This window comes from Embiotoca jacksoni, unplaced genomic scaffold (assembly GCF_022577435.1).
Source record: "Embiotoca jacksoni isolate LCO1_2020_lvr unplaced genomic scaffold, fEmbJac1.0.p SCAF_45, whole genome shotgun sequence".
Taxonomy (NCBI): domain Eukaryota; kingdom Metazoa; phylum Chordata; class Actinopteri; family Embiotocidae; genus Embiotoca; species Embiotoca jacksoni.
Genome location: NW_027185398.1, coordinates 2331898 through 2358799, shown reverse-complemented (window position 1 = coordinate 2358799; position 26902 = coordinate 2331898). Strand labels below are relative to the sequence as shown.

The window sequence follows — 26902 nt, the reverse complement described above, 5'->3', positions numbered from 1 at the left end:
ATCCCAAATGTTTAACATAATTATAAAGGAAAAGTAGCAAATCCTCAAATGTAAGCAGCTAAACCACAAAATATTTCAGGCAATTTTTACATGAAAAAAGAAAAATTCTAAATTAATTTGTGATTCGTAAAATAGACAAATCATAATTTCTGAATTAACTACTGCTGTAAAACAAATGTAGTTGCTTCTGAATTGTACTGGAGCAAAAAGGAAATAATCAAGAAAGGTACCTCGAAATAGAGTTTAAGTACAATACGTGAGTAAAAGTACTTAGTTACATCGTAGTAATAAAATGTGTGTAAATGTTGACTGAAACTAACACAAAATGAGCAGTATAAGTTTTTCTACTGCTGAAAATTTGACTGTTGAATTTAAATGACGATATAAAAGGGGGTCGTCGTGGCGATAAATCGAGAGATAATTATGGCCTGAACTTTGCAGCTCCTCTCGGCTTCACCAAGCTTTAAAAAGTCTCAGCTCAAGTGTTCAACTTTAGCAGCTCACCGTTAACGTCTCAACAGTCTTAAAAACCACCGAACTTCAGCGGCTCGGCAGAAAACGACGAAAAAAGTCCGTTAGAGGCGAGCTGGTAAACAGATATTTCCATCGGGGGGGGTTGGTGGAGACCAAAAATGGAGTTAAAAAAAAACTGATTGTTGAAGTTAAATTCACCAGGTTGCCAAAAAAAAAGCTGTAAAATAATGAAGAAGCAGGTGTTTGGTGGTGATACGCTGATATCGTGTTGTTTCTGACCTGTTCTGTCCACAGTCAGCGAAGACTTAAAAATCCGCCTCGTTCATCCGTCTTTCAGCGCAGATATTAAGTGTTCGCATGTAAGCCGCTTCACTCCCATTAAAGTGAATGAAACCATATCGGTTGGTGCATTTCATTGTCTTTTTTTTATCTAATTCAACAGCGGCCTCGATAATTGATTATTTCATTCATGACTGAAGATACACGAAGCTGAAACCTGATCCGAGCAGCCTCCGGCCTCGTGAGGCAGCTCCCATATTTAATTGTTGTCCTCCAGATTAAAATGATCGACTTTTCCATATTGAGATCTGTGGTGAATTACAGACGCTCAAAAAATATATTTTAGGTTTAATTTTCTCTTTATAAATGTCGTACTTTCTACTCATTACGTTAATACAGAGAGGGAAAGAGTTTCTGGGAAAGTTTGTGGATAAAGCAATGAATCGTTTAATTATTCTCTTGAATGACATCATATGAACTCCATCAGCGTTGTATTAGTGCCCTTAAATGGCCCGATTTTACCGGTTCTCCTCGTTATTATTCAGTCTGTTGGGACTGAGGGAAGTCTGCGGTGTAAAAACATCTGTTATCTACTAAAATATGTTCAAACCATGTAAAAGTAATGTAATTCCTCTCACGTTGTTGTTGCGTCGCTACTTTGTGATTTGGACAGAAAATTCACTGGTGACTCACCTTTAAAAAACAAAAAAAAATAACTTTACACGCCATTTCCCACAAACCTCATTTATTTATGGGCTAAAAATCCAAATTTAACGATGTAGAAGTTGTTGGACGGCAGAAAATGTTCAAAGTTGTCTTCGGAGGACATTGATGGTGAATTACTTTTGATATGAACGTAATTAACACGCTTAGCTTTTTTTTCATGGCAGCTGTCGTGTTTTTTTACAGTGTAACTTCTGTGTAGTTATTATATTATTTTTCAACCTGTTTTTCTTGTCATTGGTATTTTCACACAGAACACAAAATTTAGTTTCTGCCGAGTCGAACCTTTTTTTGAACTGCTGTCTGTATGAATACTTTTGATGCAAAATACTTACAGGCGAGTTTTTCTTACGTATGTGTAGTTTATTCATCAGGAAATATTTCTTCTTCATCTTACATTACAGCTTTTTTTTAAATATTTCTCAACTTTCTGATTATTTCTGTACATTTTTGGGGAAAATACGACGGTTTCAAAGTGCTCTCCGACTTTTAGACTCCACTGCATGTTTTTTTTTTTTTTTTTTTTTTTTTTTTTTTTTTTTTTTTAAAGACACAATAGAACCGGTGAATAGGTGGATGGACGCTGGTGCTGTACTTATACTGGACAGGTTCTGCACCACTTCGTGTGAATGTGGTGCAACCAGGGCTGAAATAAATGGAGCACGAGGCGTGACTCAGAAAAGCGCTGCTAATTTTTTTTTTTTTATCCCCGCTTGTATGGAAAGCAGCATGTGTGCTCAGCAAACCCTCCCTGGGTAAATAAAGGCTCCGGCTGCAGGTTGAGAGTTTATCACAGACAACAATACGAGACGTTCGGGTTCCTAATTTGCGGTTTTGACCTCTGGGGAACAAGCAAGCAAGGACGCAGATTACTGCTTTAACTAGAAGTGCAGGAGTCAGGACGTTTCTTTCTGGAGAGGCGGTGAACTGCTGACAGCGGCAACGCTCGGCTGGCTAAACCAAATGCTGCGGGTGAAGACGAGAAGCACACACACACACACACACACACACACACACACACACACACACACACACACACACACACACACACACAGTGAAAGTAGAGCGAGGAAGAAAAACGTGTACAGTAGCATCTATCACTGGACATGTTGACATTTTGTATTTCTTCTCATTAGAAACCCATTTCTTGCGCAGCACGTTGGTTTATTTTGCTCTGACGAAGAAACACGACAACACTGTTGAATAGAAGTTACAACACATTAACTAACCATCTTAACCGTCCGTTAACCTGCAGACTAGTTTGAACTTAAATGATTACTGTGCTAAAGCTCCGCTTTTTACATTAAAGTATAACGTGACAATAAATAGTCAACAAAAAATACCCTAAAGTATTCCCAGAGCCCGGTTGGGACGTCCTTAAATGATTTAAATAAAAATTCCATCCAACAGCCAAACTTTTTACATTTTAGCTGCTTAAACCAGAGAAAGTCAAATAATTTTCAATAAAAATGAGGACTAGCATGGCTATTGTTGCTTTCCAACTTTCAAAATAACCCAAATAATTAAATATAATCGCTTCATCAAAGAGCATCAATCTAAATGTTAGCGTGTTAGCATGTTAGCGGACCATTAGCACTGACTTCATGATTAACTGATTACTGTAATTACACGTCCTGTTCTAGTTAATTTAGTTAATATCTAGTTGAAGGTGGATGAACAAGCATAAATAATTGAATAATAATGGAAATGAAAAAGGACTAGCTAATTACCAACTTGTATTTGGGATACTTCTGTTTCAACATCCATTTTTAATACGTTGTGCAGTCAATCATGGTAGAAATGGTGATTCTCCTGCCGGCCATACGGACTACTTAAAAACAATTCAAGCCAAAACAAAAAGCATCGTCACAATAAGTGAAACGAGTAAACCGTAAAGTTTCCTGAGTCTCTCACTTTTCTCCGAATTATCACGGTTGCCGTTGGAGACGAACGACCTCGTCTCGGCTGAAGCGGTTTTCGTTTTATTCGACTGTCAAAGACTTTCCATCTTCAATCAAACTACGTTCACCTGATGACTCTTCGTCATGTTTTCGCTCACAATCAACCTGATTTACAAGTTGTTTACCTCGACCACCGCTCCTCCTCTTCCTCCTCTTCCTCCTCCTCCTCCTCTTCCTCCTCGTCTGCTCCCGTAACGAGAGAAAGATGCCGCGGCAATTAATCTTATGTTTTTTTCTTCTCTGAACTATTTCCAACAATTGAGGCGACTGGCAGCGGTGATGGATCGTTTGCCGAAGCGGGAGCGATGGCTTGTTCTCCGATGATAAACTGGACTCCCCTCTGTGGCTAATGGACTAATCAGAGCTGTAACGCAGCACAGCGGAGGAAGAGGAGGAGGAAACCCACCCCGAATAGGAAAAAACAACAAATACAGAAGCTGAAGAAAACTTGGGTAGATCTCAGGGTGTTCTCGCTCTTTCCTCTCTCGTGATTTCCTACATTACCCAGAATGCCAGTTGAGAGAGCAGTGAGGCTGAATTTGGTGCGAAGCTCGTGGATTTAATCTTATATTTAATGCTTTTTGACTGCTTTCACCGCAACGGGACAGAGAACAAATAAGGGATTAAAAAGAGGGAGATAAAGAAAAAGAGAAGACCGACTCGCGGAGGAGGAATCAAGGAAAGCGTAGATGGGAAGGCGTAGGAGTTATAAAAGATAAAGAGATGAGAGAAGGAAGAATGAACATGGCCCTAATGGTGGGGGGCTACGACTATATGTAAGTGTTCGTAACTTTCTGTGTGTGGAAAATGAGGCCGATAACAGAAGTGTCTTCGGCTGCAATACCAGCGAGTGCCACTAGAGGTCGGCTCCAAAAAGCCTCCGGCTCCATAGACTCCCATTCAACTTCTGTCATCAAATCCAAAGTGAATAAAATGTGTCCATCAGTTATCTCGGTGTTGTTAGCTAAAGTCACTCCTTCTTATTAGTTTTCTGGAGGTCCATCTGAAAATAATCCCTCATTCATTAGAAAAGAAGATTCAAGAAGACCTGTTTTTGGGGGCGTGTCTGTTTGATTGACAGGCCTGTGGTGCAGTCAGGTTACAGCTATCGGTGGGCGGGACGTAGTATCGTCAGGTTTCCAATCAGATCAGTCAGATCCACCGTTGGCTCCTCCCCCAGCTCGTCCAAATATGGTCACTTCTTCCAAATCAGAACTTGCAAGATTGCGACGTTGGTTGCTGCTTGTTGCACAACTATATATACAGTGGGTACGGAAAGTATTCAGACCCCTTTAAGTTTTTCACTCTTTGTTTCATTGCAGCCATTTGCTAAAATCAAAAAAGTTCATGTTATTTCTCATTAATGTACACTCAGCACTCCATCTTGACAGAAAAAAACAGAAATGTAGAAATTTGTGCAAATTTATTAAAAGAGAAAAACTGAAATATCACATGGTCATAAGTATTCAGACCCTTTGCTCAGTATTGAGTAGAAGCACCCTTTTGAGCTGGTACAGCCATGAGTCTTCTTGGGAATGATGCAACAAGCTTTTCACACCTGGATTTGGGGATCCTCTGCCTTTCTTCCTTGCAGATCCTCTCCAGTTCCGTCAGGTTGGATGGTGAACGTTGGTGGACAGCCATTTTCAGGTCTCTCCAGAGATGCTCAATTGGGTTTAGGTCAGGGCTCTGGCTGGGCCAGTCAAGAATGGTCACAGAGTTGTTCCGAAGCCACTCCTTTGTTATTTTAGCTGTGTGCTTAGGGTCATTGTCTTGTTGGAAGGTGAACCTTCGGCCCAGTCTGAGGTCCAGAGCACTCTGGAAGAGGTTTTCTTCCAGGATATCTCTGTACTTGGCCGCATTCATCTTTCCTTCAATTGCAACCGGTCGTCCTGTCCCTGCAGCTGAAAAACACCCCCATAGCATGATGCTGCCACCACCATGTTTCACTGTTGGGATTGTATTGGGCAGGTGATGAGCAGTGCCTGGTTTTCTCCACACATCCCGCTTAGAATTAACGCCAAAAAGTTCAATCTTGGTCTCATCAGACCAGAGAATCTTATTTCTCATAGTCTGGGAGTCCTTCATGTGTATTTTGTCAAACTCTATGCGGGCTTTCATATGTCTTGCACTGAGGAGAGGCTTCCGTCGGGCCACTCTGCCGTAAAGCCCCGACTGGTGGAGGGCTGCAGTGATAGTTGACTTTGTGGAACTTTCTCCCATCTCCCTACTGCATCTCTGGAGCTCAGCCACAGTGATCTTTGGGTTCTTCTTTACCTCTCTCACCAAGGCTCTTCTCCCACGATTGCTCAGTTTGGCTGGACGGCCAGGTCTAGGAAGAGTTCTGGTCGTCCCAAACGTCTTCCATTTAAGGATTATGGAGGCCACTGTGCTCTTAGGAACCTTGAGTGCTGCAGAAATTATTTTGTAACCTTGGCCAGATCTGTGCCTTGCCACAATTCTGTCTCTGAGCTCCTTGGACAGTTCCTTCGACCTCATGATTCTCATTTGCTCTGACATGCACTGTGAGCTGTAAGGTCTTATATAGACAGGTGTGTGCCTTTCCTAATCAAGTCCAATCAGTTTAATTAAACACAGCTGGACTCCAATGAAGGAGTAGAACCATCTCAAGGAGGATCAGAAGAAATGGACAGCATGTGAGTTAAATATGAGTGTCACAGCAAAGGGTCTGAATACTTATGACCATGTGATATTTCAGTTTTTCTTTTTTAATAAATTTGCACAAATTTCTACATTTCTGTTTTTTTCTGTCAAGATGGGGTGCTGAGTGTACATTAATGAGAAATAAAATGAACTTTTTTGATTTTAGCAAATGGCTGCAATGAAACAAAGAGTGAAAAGTTTAAAGGGGTCTGAATACTTTCCGTACCCACTGTATATTTTGTTTCGTCCGGACTTGTGGGCTTTTCAGTTTGGTCCAAACCAGAGAAGCAGGTCTTCAAAGACCACGATCAGAACCCGACAGCAGTAAAGAACATTCGGCTGTAACGTGTGTTTCTGTTTCTGATTCTGTTTGAATCGTATTATTCGACACTATCGAGGCAAAACAACTAAAACAGAGTTTCAGGTGAAGCTGCAGCAGCGATCCGCCTCGTCTTCTTCTGTTTGTAAAGTCCAACATGTTCCTGAGTCCGAGGCTCAGCCTGCAGACAGTTCGGTTACTCAGAGACCCGAATCACATTAATTAGCTTTTAATTCTGGAAGGAAACTGCTATTTAAAGGCAACATGACTTAATACAATTACACCTTCACGTCCGTCTTTTTTTTGTCACGGAAAACCCTCCAGCCGCTTCATGCGTGTCAAATTTCAAACATATAGCTCAAACATTCACGTCCAGTGTTCACTGCTGTTTTTACTCTCAGCTCAGTGACTTATTTAGTACTTGAATTATTCATGAGCGCTTCCTCTGATGTGGGAAAGAAAATCATAAGAGAAGGCTTATTTTTGATAGAGATTTTTATTCCCTCTTCATCTAATCATGAGGTATGATAAATACTTCAAATGTATATTATTTAGTTTAGAATACGAGCTAGGGACCTTTTAACGAACTAAATGAAAAAACTTTTTTATACAAGCAGTTCTACTCAACTCTAATCTGTCCCTAAAACTAAACTATGACCGTAAACTGGTTTTATTACCTCATCTACAGCAGCCTTCCTGCACCCAACAGCATTACACACACACACACACACACACACACACACACACACACACACACACACACACACACACACACACACACACACACACACACTGATTCATTGAATAACACGGAGATAATCTCGTGCTGCTTCATATTACTGATTTCATTTTCTGAAAATGTGCTGAGCTCTTTCTCTCTCTCAGCAGCTCGTTTCTCTCCCTCATCCTGAAGATTTATATTTTACAGCTACTGTGTTTACAAGTTAAATTGAATCCTCAATTTAGAGCATTTTTATTTACCAAAATGAAAACCTTCAACGACTGACGTCTGTCAGAACTACAGAAAACAAAACTATTCTGCTACTTTAAGTGTGCACGAAGAACTTATATTCATGATATACTGTTTTGCCAACTGGTACATATTTTGTAATAACAGGACATAACGAGATATAGCTTGAAAAGCAAAAACATTCATCCAAAGATTTAATAGTTTCCTCCTCTCCATGATATTTGTGGGGGAACATTGTTTTAGCCATGAAAAACTCCCCCTTAATATTCAGTCTGCATCATCTTTTTATTGTTGTTATGTTTAGTTGACATATTTTTCTGATTTCAAAACAAACTGCATACTCAAGATTTTTTATGATAAAGAATCGGGACACTTTTTAGTTATAAAACAGGATGCAGGCAAGTGTCATCATACCTTATTAAAAAAATGCTTTAAAAACTATATTTATTTATAACAACTGAAAACTATGCGAGAGACCTTTTACATCTGTCAACACTTCTCTCTCTTTATATATATATATTTTTAAGTGCATTTAATCATAAAAGCTGCTTTCAGACTGAAGGTTTTTTTTTTCCCCTCGACGGACTCGGACGATGGCAGCACCTGTCCCGTCTGTTTGCTCACAGTCGTGCGTACATGTGCCGTGTGTTTGCTCGGTGATAAATGAGGCTGATAACAACACTTTAACAATGAGTGCATTCGTGTTTCCACCAGGCTTCACATCAGCAGCCTGCAGCCAGACAGCCAGCGGCTGTAGGAGCTGACGACACCTGAATGCAGCAGCAGGTTTTAGTTATAAAAGCATCTGTTTGGGAACGACCAGCTTACTAATACCAGTCAAATATCTGGTGCACAAGAAGTTCTGACATATAAAAAAAGAAGAAGAAATATTTCAGTGTAGAGGTCATGAATCAATCTGTGGCATTTATCATGTTTACCTCCTTTTGCACAAAAGGTCAGGCTTCCTTGAACTCTGACCTTTCCGCCCACTGCAGCATGGTTGGGTGTAATTATGGAGAAACAGTTTGTGCGGTGCTTCAATTGCTTCAATTATGTTGCAGCAAGGCTGAGTTTGAATTTACAAAGTGTGAAATAGACACGCCTCTCCACCACAGTAACGCCTGTAACTGCCTGTAACTTTCACGCCTCAACAGACCCAAAGCGTGGATATCTCACATTCGTGGACGGGCGTGTCTATGTCACGCTTTGCTGTTGATACTGGGTTGAAATAGCTTCATGAGACGCTGAGAAGGTTGTTAACATAAAGATTGGAAGCAGAAGGAAACAACCGGCTGAGCAACTGTCCACAATGCAGAAAAACAACAAAAACAATGATAATTTCTGCTTTTGCCGCCATGTTTCCTTTCAATTTTGATATTCTGACATAGGAGCTTAAAATCATCAATATTCTGTTGAGACGAATTTGACCAAATAAAAACAATTTATCTGACAGATTTTTAAATTGTGTTTGATGCAGCAAATAAACGTCATGCAGAAATTTGGTTTGAATATTTTGGACATATTGGTAAAACTGTTTTTATTAGTTTTAGTTGACATGAGGTTCAATTATACCAATGCACTTGGACAAAATAGAGTGCCAAATATCTTTATAAACCATGTCTGATATGTCTTAAGTAAAAAAATAAAAAAAAATAGTTTTTATCGGAAGGGAAACACGAACTGAAACCTCAACGTCTCCTGTTTATTTATGAGAAACTTACAGCTCTGAATTTGAGCAAAGAGTTGCAAAAGTGACACATTTTAAAAGTAAAAAACTTTGGAAATTCTGGATGTTGTTTACTGAAATATAATTTATTCTTGTTGCTTTAATAGTTAGGCAGCTGAAAAATGTATTCCCAAGCTTTTATTGTGAAAAATGACACGTGTCTGTTTCGGTGTTTGCACATTGAGAGCAAGTTCCAACCAGATTCTTTGTTTGTTTAACATATGTGGACAATAAAGCTGATTCTATAAGTTCGCCAAGTTATCAGTGCTTTGATGCCTGATGCTGGTTTGACAATATTAATTTTCCTGTGCATCATCACCTGCTTCTGTTTGTGTGGGATTTCCCTGCAGAGACATAAAACAGGAAACCTGCACGAGGAGCTGTTGTTTCTCCGGTTTTTATCATTGAAGCATGTTGTTGTTGAGAATCTGTCACCATATGCTTCCTCTCTCTCCCTCCTGTCTTGCAGGAGCAGAGTGGAGGCTGTGAGGTAATAGTGCGCAGGAGGGGTGGTGTTGGTGGTGGAGAGAAAGGAGGAGGAGGAGGAGGAGAGAGAGAGAGAGACGGGATATAGTACAGGCATCAAACGGAGGTTTGGCTGCAGACTGGTCGGGATCCCTTTCGCCGCCTCGGTCGCTCCAGACGCATCAGGTTAGTGAACGCAAACGCACCGACGGGAGCCGCGTGGGGAGGGAGGGTGTGTGTGTGTGTGTGTGTGTGGGGGGGGGGGGGGGGGGTGTCGGTTGTGGGTTCTTTTGTGTTGTTTGTTGGCTTGTTTTTTTGAGGATGTAATTTCAGCGGGGTGAAGGTAGAGATGAAGGAGTGAGAGGGTGCGCACAGGTTGTTGTTGTTGTTGTTTTTAGGCGTGAACTGCTGGTGTGTGTGTGTGTGTGTGTGTGTGCAAATAAACACACACACACACACACACACACACACACACACACACACACACACCGTGCAGGCGACAGACGGCTGCAGGTACATGAGCCGGGCTCCACCTGGTCGGCTGCTTTATTAGTGCAACGTACGGAAACGGCGCGGCGGGAGAGGCGCGCTTTCAGCGCACAAATCCCGGTTTTATGAGCCGGTTCTGGCACCCGGGTGCTAAAACAGAACGGCGTGCTGTGAATGACGCTCCCTGCCCTCCTCCTCCTCCTCCTCCTCTTTCATCCAGGTGAAGGCGGATCTCCTCGCCTCCTTCACCGCCATATCTCGCCCTGTGTAGGTGTGAGTGAGGAGGAGGAGGAGGAGGCTGCAGCTTCCCTGGAGATCACGGATGAGGAAGGAGGCAGACCCTCGCTGACTGAGGAGGGCCTGGCCGGCTCGGGTCCTCTGCAGTGCCGCCACCACCATCACCACCATCACCATCACCAGCAGCAGCAGCAGCTCTGCTGGTGATGGTGATGGTGGAGATCCTGAATTATTTATAGCAGCCAGTGCATTGATTAGCTTTATGTAATGCAGCCAGGAGCTGAGAGGGGGCTGTCATAGTGGAAGGCGTTGTTTGTGCATCAAGGAAATACAGTTGCAAACCAGCGCTGTGTGTGTGTGTGTGTGTGTGTGTGTGTGTGTGTGTGTGTGTGTGTGTGTGTGTGTGTAAGTGGGTGATATTTGTAGCCAATCAGACGTAGAGAGCCGCGAGCCATAGTAACATATAAAAAAAATCAGTTGAAATATCCTCCCAAGTATTTGAATTTAAAGCTACTTTAAAGCTTCAGCTACATAATAGTTAGAAATATTGTTTAATTTGATCCCACCACATTTATGTGTCAGCTATAATTGCTCATTTTCATGTGGAAAATTTCACAGAGAAGAAATGAATGAGCTTTTTTTTTATGCTTGTAAACTTTATAACTCGCTGACTTTTGATATCAGAATTTCAAACTCTGTATTTTTTTTAAAGTAAACTAAAGACCTGTCTCTTTAATCGGGCTTTTCATTTGAAATACTGATTATTGCCTTTTAGTTTTAATTCTTGTTTTTTATCCTGGTGTTAATTTAGGTTGTATTGAATTTTAGGAGAAGGAAGTGAGAAATGTTCTTGTCCGTTCCTGCAGAGGGAGTTTTTCTGTGAGAAGCTGAGGTGTTTTTTTTATGTTGTAGTATTGTGTAGTCGACCTCCTCGGGTTGCGGGCACACCCCTCAGCTCGGACGTCGTTCACCCGGCTCTCCGAGGGCTCCACATCGGTGGCGGATTGATAACACATCTGCACATCTGAATAAAGCTCAGCGTTAACAGGAGCGGTGAAGAGTCCACTGCTTGGACCAGCTGTGCTCACAGCCAGCGGCTCTGTACTGTCACCGCTCGGCCCTTTAAAACGAGTAATGAGCAACAAAAGGCATCACGCAAAAAAGCGTCATGTCATCTCTGGTTTTTTTTAACGTTTTTATAAAGCGCTAGTTGTGTCGCATCTGGACTGGACCGACACACAAACTCTTATTTTGAAAGGAGAAACCTGTGTGAGGTAATTCAATATTCATCAGTCAGAAAGAAATTATCCTCCTGAACTCTTTGAGGTCTCAATGATTCATGTTTATACTGCCGATAGATGCTTCGTTAGTTTTCTGACAAAATAATAAAAGCCTGAACGTAGCATCAGATTTGTTTATTACAGTAAAAGTCACAATGTGACATGCTTATCAAAGACGAGCATTAAAACCTGACGTTGAGCAGCTGGAACCTGCAAATATTTTGACTTTTGCTTGGAAAAAATGACATTCAATGACGAAAATAGTTTTCTCTTAAAGGTCCCCTGTTGTATAAATTCAGGTTGCCATTTCTATTTTTGATTACAAAGCAGGTGTTGTTCTTCATAAACACGGTGAAAGTGTCAAAACGCTTCGTCTACGGAGAAATACACACAACTGTGCCGTTTGGACTTCTGTAAGTTTGTGATGTCACAAACTCACTCTGATGCCACATGTCCCGCCATCAAACCTTTAATGCTGAAGAACAACGCGAAGAAAACACACCAGGGAGCTAGCAACCTGCAAGAGTAATGAAAACCTGTGATTGGCCGGGAGTGCATCATTCAGAAAAGCGTCAGCCAATCAGAAGAGAGGGTCGTTCGTATCGACGGGTAAAACAGCCTGTTGTTGGTAGAGCTCCACAGAAACTTCGATCTTTGGTACTTTAAACCATGAAAATATATTTTTATGGAGATCAAGACTGCAAATGAAACACCAGAAAAATGTAAAACATGGGACCTTTAATTTGATCTTGATTCTCTCAAGCTTCACTGCAGCAGTTAAACTGCAGGTTGAACTTCCTCCGATACGCAGAGGTGGATTCAAGCTGCAGATTATTGACTGATAATATCAATAATAACAAAGCTTATTCAGTGAATCCAGGCCGGTACGACACTCACAAGTTCCCTCGCCGTCTCTGTTAAGTACACGTGAGCTGCTACCTCCACATCTAATAACCACCCGACAGCCAGCGCTCATAACAATAGCACGAACAACCGCATGGGAATGATGAGCTCTTCCAGTGAAAGTGGCCTTTATTGTTCCTGCAGGCCGTTGGAAAATAAAAACCAGTGATCTGAAAACGTGCAGCGAACGCTGACGTCCATGTCGCAGCTTCCTGTTCTGTTCTCGGGTTATAATGTGAAGCACTCGAGGAGGAGGGGAGGGGGGGGCTGTCCTTTCTTTTTTTTTTTTACAGTTTGTTTGCTGTCAGGAAGTCGCTGAAGCTCGTTAGCAGGTTTTGATTAAGTCTGCTGGCCGCTGAAATGTCAACATCTCAACAAAGAGTATTTCTAGTGCGTTTTCTTTTACATGAATTTAAAATGGCGTGTTATTGTGTGTATTTTTGATGCAAAACCTTTTTCCTGTTATTGAAATGATTGAGTTTGTTCTCTGACAGCTCGTGATGGAAAGCTGTCAATTTCTTGATGTTATACTGATTTAAATCATCACTAGCACCTGTAACAGCGCCTCAGATATGGGTTCTGATGTGTTGATTTCAGTACATTAAGTCTGGATTTGATTAAACGCCCAGACGTCCCTGTACTCTGCAGGTTCCTCCAGCTCATCCCGGAGATACGGAGCCGCTCCGCGATGAGTTCATGACCATAGCTGAGCGTAGGGATGTAGAGCACCCAGTTAACAGTAAATTCACTGCTAGAGTCCAGTACAGCGAAGGCATCACTGCTGTCGCTTCCTCCAGTAATCCTTCATTTTAAAGGAAAAGTACGGCCACACAGTAAAATACCAGGTTTTGATCTACGCTTGTTTATTTCAGATTTTTTTTTTTTAATCCTGCTGTCGTTTAAAAACTACAAGACTTCAGAAAATGATTCTGTGGTCATTAATCTTCTGTTGTAATCGATTATTGATTAATATTCTCAGATCTCCTGCTTTCACCGTCCTAAATGCATTTTATTTTTGTGACGAAAGCCATTTTCATCCTCCCGCACCTTCCTTTGATCAAATCAATAATTTATGCTAATATATTTGACGGTACAAAGATCCTCTCCGGTCTAAGTCATTAACCGTGGCTCTGTGACCTCACAGTCTCTCACAGCCAATCAGACGGGTGACAACGTTACCAGCTGCCGAGGGAAACGTTCGAGCTCCCATTATCAGTCCTGCATCTCTTTTCTGCTCTTATAGTAGAAGACGTGCTCCGTGTGCAGCGGATGAATGAAGCCGGACCTTCGCTGGCTTTTGCGCTCCTGAGCAGCGACAGCTTTTGAGTGGCGGCGGCACGGAGAGATTCGCCCGGCGTGCTGGCATCCTAGAGAGATGTTTCGTAGGTTGAATAGGCAGCAAATAAAGACGGGGTCAGAACGATGTATGGAATACTAGAGGGCTTTTAATTTGAAAATTAGGGCTTTTAATTTGAAACAGATACAGGAAGTCGTGGCGTTTGGCCAACCGATGATCAAACATTTAAAGCTTCAGTCTGGAATAATGTCTGAACTAATTTTCTTGGAGTCTAATATGATGCTTTTGAATCACATGTTTTGTCCACAAAAGGTTCAAAACCTTTTAAGATGTTCAGAGGAAGATTTTTTTTTTGCATATTTCAGAAACTGAAATCAACAATGTTTAGCATTTTTTTTGTATTTGTTAGATTTATTTACACTCAGCTGTTGTTGGTTTTTCATAAAGAGTTGCAAGACGATAGGACACGTCAACTTTATCATCATCCAAAGACAGCAGTCATCAAGGCTTTATTTACTCAGCTGGCTTTTCTTAATCAGGGTGACGTCTGAGGCCGTTTCTGTTTCTGTTCTATAGTTTTGGATGAGATCAGTCATGTGATCAACTAAGTACAGCAAAGGAAACCTGAAAAAATGGTTTCTATTTCACCAAATCCTCCTAATTTATTTTAAAGGATATTCCTCTGTTTTTTTTTATTTCTGGTGAAATAAAGAAAATTTAAATATCAGTCTTTGGTTGTAAATGTTGGACATCTTTGTAAATGAAAGGGTCACAAACCATAAAAAGTTGGGAGCTACGGGAGTGCGGCCTCTACTTGAGAGCGTTTTTTAATTTGCTTTTAATTTGAAAAGTTCACCGACGTAATTCGTTCCCAAACTAAAACCTCTCAAACAAAATCAGACGAAGCAGAAAAAAAACGTCCTCGTATTTGAGCTCCAACACAAACACGCTGGAGTACAAACAGCCGTCACAATTAGACACAAGTGTGCGTCAAGTATGGAGAGTTAAACTGAAAACTCTCAGTTACTGTTTAGAGAGTGAGTCAACAGCTCTTATTCAGCCTACAGGACACACACACACACACACACACACACACACACACACACACACACACACACACACACACACACACACAGTTATTTTGCTGCCTGTTGTGGATGAAGCTCCACAGTTGTGACAGAATGTAATTAGGAGGAGGAGCTGCAGGAGGAGGAGGCGGAGGAAGAGCGCAGTAAAGACTTTAATGCACATACAGTTGAGAGTAAAAGAGCATTTAGACAGTTAGATATTTTTTTCTCCACACTTTCCTTTTTTTTCTATCTCATCAGTCCAAAGAACTGGATGTCGTTTTGCATGTTTTTTTTCCCTCTCAGACAAGAAAATATATTCACCTGTAGAGCAAGCAATATTATTTTAAAAATGTAGTCCACCTTTACATATGGAGGTCATTTCTATCTATCTGTTGCAGCATATACGTCGAACCTATTGACTAAAAGTGTTCGTAGCTTCCGGATCTGACAAATGAGGCTGATAACAGAAGTGTCTTAGTTTTCTGGAGGTCCATCTGAAAATAATCCCTCATTCATTAGAAAGAAGATTCAAGAAGACCTGTTTTTAGGGGCGTGTCTGTTTGATTGACAGGCCTGTGGTGCAGTCAGGTTACAGCTATCGGTGGGCGGGACGTAGTATCGTCAGGTTTCCAATCAGATCGGTCAGATCCACCGCTGGCTCCTCCCCCAGCTCATCCAAATATGATCACTTCCTGCTCCAAACCGCTCCGAACTAGCAAAGATGTTGACGGACAGAATCTGAACTGGAGGATTCATAATGTTCACAAAGTCACTGTTGGTGGCAACCGCTTGGGTAAAATAAAAGATAAAAAAACCAGCTCTGCTCCTTTAACAACCCGTCTATCTCTGCTCGATCCTCTGGTTGTTTATCTGGATACAATATCTATGTAATGACTGTCTGTTTGTTAAACTGCTCACCTGTCCGTCCTTCTGTCTGTCTGTCTCTCCGTCCGTCCGTCCTTCTGTCTGTCTGTCTGTCCGTCCTTCTGTCTGTCTGTCTGTCTGTCTCCTCCGCCTTCACTGTGCCGCTGATGAAGCGTTTTGCTGACTGGCCACGAATTGATGACTCATTCAAAAAAAGAAAAAAAGAAAAACGGAGTCTGAGTCACCGGCGCCTCTCTGGCTCATTACGAGCGTCGCACCTGTGATAGATTTCACTTTTGTTTCCCATTAGATGAGTCACAGTAAAACATTTTGACATTTATGGCTTTTTAATGACCACTCAGACACTTTAACGGGGCGTCGCTCCGACCTCTTCACTTCCTGCCAAAATAAATACTCCTCGTAGGTTTGTCTGTTTTAATGCGCAGCAGCGATCTTCTATCATGATGCACAACTACACAAATTAACCCTTTAAAAAAAAAAATCGGTTAGAAAAGGAGCATAATCGCAAACATCAAAACACAAATCCTGCATCCAAAGAAACTTTAATGTGTATCGTGAATAAAAGTCCACAAATTCTATTAAAAAGTATAAATAAAAAGAAGCTCCTGTAACTCCAGATCCTTAAAATTTTAATTATTATTAAAAAAAATGTGACTGTTTCAGGACCTAAAACAGAACCATGAACAGTTATTATTGTGTTTTTGCATCGCGTTTGTCTCCCTGCTTCTTAAACTGCATGCATGACGTTGGCATCCTCCTCTCTCTCTCTCTCTCTCTCTCTCTCTGCTCCCATCGTTCTGTAGCTGATGCAAAAGCACCACCTCTGTTGCCCCGGCAACGACCCCTTTGGCACCTGTTGCCGTGGATCGCCACGTTAGCGTTTCAACGTTCCGGCTGACTTGGGGGGGAGGAGGGGGAGGAGGGGGAGGAAGAGGAGGAGGAGGAGGCAGAGCGCTCTTCATCTTCTAAGTGTTCACTTCACCTCGCAAAGATCAGGCTGCGGTTAAAAGGCTGGAAGTTATTTAACAAATATTCTGTCTCTGAAGCCTGAGGTGTCGTATCAAACCCACAGCCACACGGTTGCACCGGGGCGGCGGTTCCTTTTAGGTCCTGATTTTTGTCTTGAAGGCACCAACTTATCCATCACTGCTCCACAGCTCACACCAACCAACGCTCTGAAACACCTGCTCCAGAAGGAGACAATTCAACGGACGTAACGTTGGACGTGTGCGGATGAGCGATGGGGGAAGTATTCGGATGCAGAAAGAAGCAACACTTCCACATAAAAATAACCACATTTTCATGTAACAATGCAAGAAAATCCTTCAAATTTGAATGTTATTTTTAGTACAGAAACCAGCTTGACAAGGACAAATTCCTGCAATTAAAAGATACTTGCGGTGGAAGCAGAGACAGCTGACGACAGAGTGTTGACCCTTTAAGCCATCATTTTTATATATTTTTTAATTTTTTTTAAGTTTTAAGCTCCCGGGTCTCCCCGGACGTCTCTGCACTCCGACCTCGGCTTCATGTCACCCCTCAGAAAACACACGGATTTACAGTTCAATCAACCATGTAATGAATCCCACCGTCCAGAATCTCCAGCTAATTAACTGCACAGCAGGTTCCAGTGCCAAGATAAATAACTCGTGACCGGCCCTCACGTCGGCCGCCTCCGAGCGGAGCCGATTCACTTAATTCCAACTAAATACCCTTCAACATATTCAGAAACCAAGAGGTGTGCTGAGTTTTTCCATTTACAGTTTTAATCGTCCTCTCTCTGTCTGCTGAGCCGGAGGTCATCGTGTACTCGGGACGTCCTCCGCTAAACACCCGGCTGTCGCTGCGTCTTTTCACGGAGCTCCTCGCGCTGTCAGTCAGCGACAGGAAACGGAGCAAATCTTTGGCCTCCGCTACACTGTTCAGCACAATGTCTGGCAGCGTGACAACAGCGTCTCATCTCACTGTACGAGGCCCAGAAACAAGAAGTGGGTCACGAATTACAGTTAGACAGAAGCTAAATACGGAGCCAACCGTGGAACCCATGCAGACGGAGAACCCTCATTTCCAGAGAGGATTTTGAAGGACAGGTCGATGTGCACTCTTCAAAAGTGTTTTAAGATGATCTAATTTCTCCTGTTAACAGCGACTGTGAAGAAATTCCTTTCTTAATTGACTTCAGTGTAACAGACGAGGAACAAAATCCACATTGCGTGAAAAAGTTCAGAAACTGAACACAAATGATCTCAATTCTTCAGTTTGTAAACAGCAGCAGTAAGATTTAAAGGAGGTCGGGTGCAGCTGTAGCAGCAGGAGAGCTGCTGCTCTGCCAGGACGGCTAACGTGATCACCAGCACAACTTCTAATTACTTCCAGGTCACTGTTGGCAGATTAAACGATTTAATCGTAAAAATGACCTCAAACTAATTGAACATACAGAAACCTGGAGGCCAGGTGATGTAATGGCAGCTCAGGAGTGACGGTTGGTTACAGGGTCTCTCAGTCGGTCATTTATTTTACCGTGTGAACGTTCTCTGCGAGGGTTTTTCCATCAGTGTCTCCGACATCTGGGTGTTTCAGGTCGTTGTTGCTTTATTTTTTATTTGGTCTTTTTCAGGCCCTTCTGGTAAAAACCACTTTACCTGGTCATCTCCTCAGATTGGATCCCTGTCAGGACCGATTGTCTGGCATTCGTTATCCGGACAGTCTTGTTTCTGTGGTTGGTTCCTCCTGAAGTAGAAGCTTCAGGGAGGAAATCTGCTACAGACGGTAGAAATCCTTCGCTCGGGAGTCGACGTGCTTCGAGCCGTGTAGTCTTTTGGCAGTTTGTACGTCTAAGCAGCCTTTCTGCTCCACCATATTTCCTGCAGAGCACATTAAGCCCCTCTGCTGTCTGCTGTACTCTGTTTAAATACTGTGATCGTGCGTGGAGCTTCTGTCTGTTCTGACACCAGCTTGAGCTCTTTCAGTGTTTTTTTTCCCAGATCTTCCCGTCGGTGCCACTGCGAAGCTCCAGAGCTCTGTGTTTAATGCTAATCATCCTTTTGTTCCCGCTGTCACGTCCACTTTGTCGAAGTGGAAGAGCTTTACGGAGCAGCGTAATTTGATTATTACTCCTCCCACCAACAGTGGACGGGCGAATGTATTGCACGCTTTGCCGTGATACCGTTTTGAGAGCCGCTGCAGGCAAACGAATGGGAAATACAGCAAGTTGTAATAAATCTAATTTATCCTGAAAAAATAAAGAAGAAAAATCACAACTTGTGCTTTTACACAATATCGTTTTTCATAACAAAACGTCCCACAACAAAGCCAAAAACTAGTGCTCCAATATTAATCCGAGCCAATATGACAGAACATAAACCAAGAATGTTCTCCATCACTGCTTAATTAAGGTATTTATTACGGCAAAATACCAAAAACTAGTTTAGAAAATAATCCGGCTTCTTTTTTCTGGTGTAAATGATGGTTGATTAATATTTTTGGGATTTTTAAATTGTGGTCAGACAACAAAAGAAATTAGAAGATGTCCCTCTCTCTGTGACTTCTACATATTTGTTTTTATTTTGCGACAATTAATTAAAAAAAAAAAGTGATGATAATAATAAAAAAAAATCATTAGTTGCGACTAAACCTGCAAAAAAACCCAACTGTAAACCTCCTGTGTTCTTTTTTTTGTTTTATATTGTTTTCCTTTTTCTTGTTCCACCGTAGCGCTCCAGCTCCCGGCAAACATTCATCACTGTACTCGAGCAGTTGGCAGGCGTAACAAACCTCCCGCCCACACAGCATCGCCGCCCACCCTCCCAGCACGCTGCCACCCACTTACCACAGCCCTCTTAACCCTGATGGAGTGAGGGGGGGAGGGGAAGGGGGGGTGGATCGGGGGGGGGGGGGGGGGGCAGAGTGGGCACTTATTGACAGAAAAAATAGCTGAAGGAAGAAACAAACAGCATTTATATTCAGAAATAATCTCGCTTTTTAAATTTTTTTTTTTTTTTTTTAACAATTTCTTTGCTCACAAACGAAGGTCGTTTCTGTGTTCGCTGTAAAATAACTTTGTGTTTCGTACACATCGCATGTTTCTCGCGTTGCCGCCTTTTTATTCTTTTTGTTGTATTTTTTTCCTTCTTCAAGGTTTGGTAGGAAACCTACCAGAGAGAAGAGCTTCTCTGGTTTTCATGAGGATGTGTAGTTGACGAGGGAGAGGGCTCATAAAAAGGAGGGAAAGAGTTTTCAGTTGGAATAAACAGAAAAAAAAAAGAAGCTTAAAAGTAAAATATATTGACAGAAGCTGAGACGAGTGAAACGTGTGATGAGGTTCAACTTGACGTCGACGTGTATTTTGTTGCACGCAGTTCATCTCGCCTCGGCGGTGAAGCGAAGCTGCATGTAGACCGGCGTGCACGGAGGCGTGTCGGCGTTCGGTTTCATCTGCGTTGTTACACGTCACGTCGACACACGGACCGGTGAACCTCGGTGAACCTTGGTGAACTCGGTCGACCTCGGTGAACCTCTGTGGACCTCGGAGAACCTCGGTGAACCTCGGTGAACCTTGGTGAACTCGGTCGACCTCGGTGAACCTCTGTGGACCTCGGAGAACCTCGGTGAACCTCGGTGAACCTCGGTGAACTCGGTGGACCTCGGTGGACCTCTGTGGACCTCGGTGGACCTCTGTGGACCTCGGAGAACCTCGGAGAACCTCGGTGAACCTCGGTGAACTCGGTGGACCTCGGTGAACCTCGGTGAACCTCGGTGAACTCGGTGGACCTCGGTGGACCTCTGTGGACCTCGGTGAACCTCGGTGGACCTCTGTGGACCTCGGTGGACCTCGGTGGACCTCTGTGGACCTCGGTGAACCTCGGTGGACCTCTGTGGACCTCTGTGGACCTCGGTGAACTCGGTGGACTTGGTGAATCTGAGCAGCTCGCATTCGCACTTCTTTTGTCCGCGTGGTCTTTGGAAGACGCCGCGTCTTCAACCCAGATCTGTCCTGCACAGCGGAGCAGACGATCCGATTGAAGACAAACCACTCAGCTGTCCATGCATTATGCAGCGTTAGTCTCTCCGAGGACGTCTGTAAACACGCCGTGTGCTTCACAGCTCACGATTACTAATTCAGCGTATCGTCCTGCTTCTCCCGACTCCGGTCGCTGGACACGCTCGTGTTGTTTCTCTGTCGTTGGACTCTAAAAGCTCAGCGGACCTGCAGAGACTTCGACGAAACGTCTTTCAAAATTACACCTCCGGGACGGATTCATCGATTTAAAACGTCGAGTAGCTTCATGATGTGTTAAACCTCCGTGATGCTTCTGTGATTTGAGCAAAACATCAACAACGTCCCGCAGTGACTCGTGTTTTCAACTCCAACACAATCAAGGGGAGGAGAATTTGAATTGTTTTTTGAAGTGATTTACATTAGAAACATGGTTTTACTTTAGATTTCAGATTAAAAACACAACTTTCTCTGAACTTCTGCAGGTAAACCTGATGTCCTCCACACGAGAGGACCAGTAGTGGTGAAATATGGAGTTTCTTCATGGTATCTTTTGGGATTTTTGTTCTTCACCTTTATTCATTTTTTCAAGCAGCGTTTTACATTGACGTGCTCTTCTATCGCTTCCTGTAGAAATCTGACGCGGCTCATACAAGACGACATATCAGTAAATCCATGTCTTGCAGATTTTTAGTATTCAGTCAGTTTGTGGGACTAATCCAACTTTTCTTTTATGTCCCTAAAATTCGGAGTGAACTTTACATATTTGGTTTTGGAAAGTTACAAAAATCTGTCGGACACAGATCTCTTTTATTATATATTTTATATATATTTATAATATTATTATGTATATGATAGCATTGCCATGGACTGAGATAATTTAAGAGCTTCTCCATCATCCCTCTCTCCTTTTCTTCCACCTTCCTGTCACTTTTCTCTCCATCCTCCGTCACCCCTTCCATTTCCTTCTCTTCCCTTCTTTTATCCAGACATTAGTGTTTCTCCACTTCCCTCCTCCTCCTCCTCCTCCTCCTCCTCCTCCTCCATATTCTGGTCCCTCATCTTTTTCCTACCCAATCATCTCCTTCCTTCCTACCTTCCCCCACTTTTCCACTCCCTTCCTCTGTCCTAATTTCTCCGCTATCCTCCCTCTCTCTCTCTCGCTTTATGTCTGCACCCCCCCCCCCCACCCCTCCACCACCACCACCACCACCACCTCCGCCACCACCATCCTTCCACTCTTCTCTTTTTCCTCTGGCTTCAGTCATCCAACCAGAAGACAAATGGGTGGATGCCTCGTTTGTGATGTATAGCCTGCTTCCACCCCCTCCATCCTGCATCGCCTGAGGGTGGAGGAGGAGGCGTGGAGGTCTGCGGCTTCGTCTAACTGTACAGTACACTACTAGAGTCACTGGAGGATGTATATATGTGGCATCATTGGCTGTTTCCAGGCATTAGTGTTGAGATTTTCTGCGACAACAGATTCTGCTGCTTTCTTCCTTTTAACTCTGGATTCGTTGGCCTTTCATAAAACATTTAATAATTCACGTAAACAACGTAAAACACCTTTTCATTCTTCACATAGTTTACATTTGTGATAGTGGCCCTTCACATTCACAGCTATTTAGATTTTTCCTTCTTCGTCATACAGCCTACAGATATAAATTATCTTTAGCGTTTTTTAATTTTTATTTACACAATATTTGGACGTAAATTCATGAATCACTAATTTGTCAGTAATCCGGTTGGTGGTTCTGGTCTCGTAGGGGCACCTGATTGTTTTAGTTTTTATTGTGGTCATGTTGTGCTTTTATGAAATATGTTTTGCATGTCAGATAATAAACACCTCGGGAAAAGTTTTATTTTTCCATCTTAGAAGCGCTGTGACGATTTGACAGTTAATCGATTGATTTTTTTTTTGTGTTTAATGTCCTAAAGTAGTTAAATGATCTTATTTATTCTCTGAAGCCCCAATTGATATATTGAAATGTTTTGTTTTGTCTTTTTTAGGAAGCAAATAACGAAAAGATGTTGAATTCACTGTCACAGAAAAGTGGAAAAAATAGCAAATATTCATCATCAGAGTTCTGAATAGTCTTGAAATGTTGATTTCCGCTAGTTTTGCAATTTTTTTGGCATTTTGGATAATTAGCTAATTGACGCAAATTCTGCTGATGGTTAAAAACTACAGCTCATTTCTTTTAAAATAAGAATAACATGCAGTTAATATGCAAAAAGACCTGACGTTGAAGCTACGTCGCTGAGCTACGATACTAATTTGATAAACATTACAATATATTATTTGCTTAACAAACAAGTTATCTGTATTTTTTTTTGGTCATTTCCGTAAACGTTAGCAAATAACTGGTGAACTCAGAAGATTTTGCTGAAAACGTTGCGTTTATTTTTGTAATTCAGGAGAATTGATGGATGACGGATAGATTACTTAATGGAAGATGATGTATGGATAAATGGAGGGAAGGATGGAGATATGAGGGATGGATGAATAAATGACATTCTGGATCAATGCGGTGATTAAATGTCAACAAATGAGCGGCCGTTCTGCGTCTGTCGGAGGTGAACGTGTCGGCGGCGTTGGAGGATCTTTTATCTTTTGGATTCTTTTGTCTTCGGGCTGAATGAGATCACTCTGAAAATGTCAGCGGCTGTTTTGGTTCCACTTCATCACCGGCCGCCTTTTTGCTCCGGCTGGTTTTTGTTCGCTCGACGCCTGTTTGTTTTGTTGGACTTTTTAGCTTCGACGTGCTTCATGCAAATTTGCACTTCTTTTTCACCGTTTGTAAGGATATTAATTCATCGGCAGAAAACACTCTGGATGTCATCGGCTCGGTGATGAGTCGGCGTTTGTTTTGCTTTTTTCCGTGAATCGGACTCACCCGGCATGTGGTTCCCCCGAAGGTGTTTCTCTCAACTAGAAAATGTTGATGTACAGAAACCAACAGTGAAAATGCTTTATTTTGCATTTGTATTGAGTAGAAAACCAAACGGGTCATTACAAGTGATAATATCAGCTTCACAGTTGGAGTGAAATGTTTGTAAATTTCAGAATATGAGCAGCACTCAAGCTGCATGGAAAGATGAGTAGAATCAGTGCAGATTTATAGACTGTATATAAAATTAGACGTAGCTTCCGCATCTGAAAAATTAGGCCGATGCAAAAGCACCTTAAGCTGCAGTACCACCGAGTGCCACTAGAGGAACCATTCAAAGTCATTATGATGTTGTTAGCTAAAGTCAGTTAACTTATTCGTTTTCTGGCTATTCATCAGTAAATACGACTTTTTTTTCCATCATCCACTGTGAAATGTTGGGATGTCTCAGACCACCTTCAGTGTTGGTCCTTGTTCGCCCTCCTGAGAAAGTGGTTTAGAAACGCCTCTTCAAACCACGACCGACCTTCTTTATTTTGATTTAGTAAATTCTTGTGTCTGTGATGAAGCTCGCTTTTGGTCTGCCAGTTTCTACAAAGTTGTTGTAGAGCTCCATGCAATGTCAGAACTTCGTGCATATGTTTCCAAATCCTCAAAACTTTTTACCGGTTAATATGAAACTATGACTTCAGGACACCGCTGTAGGTTTCACTGCATTTTTGATGTATGTAGTTCTTCATCTGCAGCCCAACCGCAGCTTAATCTCACCGCTTGTTTACGTTGAAGTAAACTGAAAGAAGCAATACATCTTGTAGATGACGTTGATTAATCTGTTTTCCTTATAGACATTTATATTCCCGCTGAATGATAATGATGGAAGAAGCCACTTTCACATTACTCTGCAAAAAATGTCAAACGCATACATCATCTTTCTGTCACGTTGCCGCTCGGGTTCGTCGATGTGGATCTCTGCAAACTTTGCAGAAACACTGTAGACTCATTTGTCAGCATCACGCCGTGAAATGACCCATGATAAAAAAAACAAATGTTGAGGAATGATGAGCAAAGATTCCCTGCAGGGCGAAACTAAACCGCTCGTTAACATCCACAAAAAGTGAGATGCATTTATAAATGAATAATTTTATCCTTCCATCCAGTTAAAAACAAAAAACTGAGATTTTCCAAACCAGTTTCTTGATTGTATGAATCGTAACTTAATCATATCCACTGAGGCGACCTAGTTAAGACATTTTGCAGCGATTTAAAAACCTTAAAAACGTCACACCGGTACATTCGTTCCTGATAGTCACTTATTACACGGTTATAATTTCATGAAATGACCTGTCGTGTTGTTTCCCGTGAGGACAAGCTGCTGTTTTTGAAGCTTCACCTGAGAGCTGGTTCAAAACTCTTCAATAATGCAACTGAAATCAGAAAACAAACTTAAGCTTGTGCTCAATGTGGCTGTGACCTTTTTCAGGTTGAGGTAAACTCACAAAAACAAAATGTTAAAGTGAAGGCTGTTTCCATAAGTGTCTGGAAGCATGAAGTGACAGAAACAGCACAGTCATCACAAAATAACAGGAAAAAGTGAGAAGTTGAACACATCAGCTGCAGTTTTAAATCTCGCGAGAGCTGTTTTTTTTATTTTGGTAAAGTTGTTCAACTCAGATCAGACAAATCGGATAATCAGGTCGTTTTAGAAAAGACAAGCTGGTTCACCTGAAACATGCTCGGTGTGATCAGAGAGTTAAACACACCGGATGAGGTGAAACAGACGATGAGTTAAATTCAGGTAAAGATTGTTTTCTTTTTTTAAATGAAGCTCTCAGTTGTTTTTCCTCCGACCGACTCTGAACAGTTTATTACCAGCTGACAGCTGAACAGCGGCCGGGCGGGCGTCAGGACTCGGCGCCGTATTGATTTTTTGCTGTTTGTCATCTGAACAGATGGCCGAGCGGACGCTTCGTACTGTAGCAGCTAATCGCTCCATTAATTCAACACACCGTCCGCTGTTTCACATCTTCATCCGACCATCCCGATGTTATTAAATCCTAGAAGTGTTATCCCTTTTAAACGCATGATCTGATGCAGCGATATGAAAACTGTTTGTTTTTTTTCCCCATATGAATCCAAATAGTTTCAAGAATTTTATGACATCAAATATAATTAGTCCTGTTTGCTCGTGCAGCCGTGAAGCAATTTACACAAGTTCTAACTGTTCATGTTATAAACTGGTAGCGTTGAGGTTGGTTGACCAGGTAGAGGTTCTGATGAAAATTGCATTATGGGAAATGTAGGATTGAGCATTTTTTTTGGAGCTGGATCCAACAAACAGGTTGTTTAAGCATCTGATTTTCCAGTTTTGATCTAATTTAAATCCCAAATCTGCAAACTTTACACAAAAACAACCTCTATACCGCTTTGTAAGGCTATATATAATACCCACATATAAACTCTTAAGGCTCAGCATGGTAAACATTTAATTATTATTCAATCACATAAAACTGAATATATCTGTTCTTGTTTTTTGTTTTTTAAAGCACGATGTTTTGATATTTTAGTCCATGAATAGACACATTTTATGTATTTTAAAGTCAAGTGAAAGCTTTTCGCCCATAATAGTATCGTGAAAATAGTAATCGTAAAAAAAAAAAACTTCAAATGAGAAGAATGTTCCGTCTCCATTTAAATGTCTCCTGCAGAGTTCATTATGTTATTACAGATGGTTTGAATAAAGTCGCCAAAGAGAAGTGTGATAATAGCGGGTGGCCGAGAAATGTAGCTTCACCCTCAACAGCCCGGATTGAGTTTTCTAACTGAGGAGGAACGTGAATAAAAAAAAAGTGGAGAAGGATGGATTATCCAACAGTTTTAGTCACCGAAACATTATCTATTTACTGTTGAATTATTATTGACTTTCTCTGCTGACTTGCAGGAGGTCGTTGCCGTAGTTAAGACTCATACAGGCGTTTTCAAACATGTCTTCTGGGATTAATATTTGCAGCTGATGTTGATTTAGTTTCCGATTTTTTTTAATGTAAATTATTTGGGTTTTCTTTTTTCGGCAAATTGAAGTCGTTTAATTTTTGTTGGTTTAAGACAAAAAAAAAAAAACAACTAAAGACATTTTTGTCAGTCGAGATTTAGGCTTATTTTAAGGCTGCAGTTGTCGCCATCTTTGCGTAGGGTTACCATGGCTACAGGCGTCATCAGTTTGATACCTGCCACCTGATAATGTTCCATCCACTTATCTTTTTATCATTAAGTATC

The 26902-nt window shown here is 41.8% G+C and overlaps 1 protein-coding gene across 1 annotated transcript in view; it reads left to right on the top strand.

The window, feature by feature from the left end:
• The first annotated feature begins 9634 nt into the window (after nt 1-9634).
• Nucleotides 9635-26902, top strand: part of cplx2b (complexin 2b) — a 36022-nt gene continuing 18754 nt past the window's right edge. The window contains exon 1 of the mRNA XM_069169415.1: nt 9635-9767. The gene's annotated coding sequence lies outside the window, so the exon portion shown is untranslated. The remainder of the gene's footprint in view (nt 9768-26902) is intronic.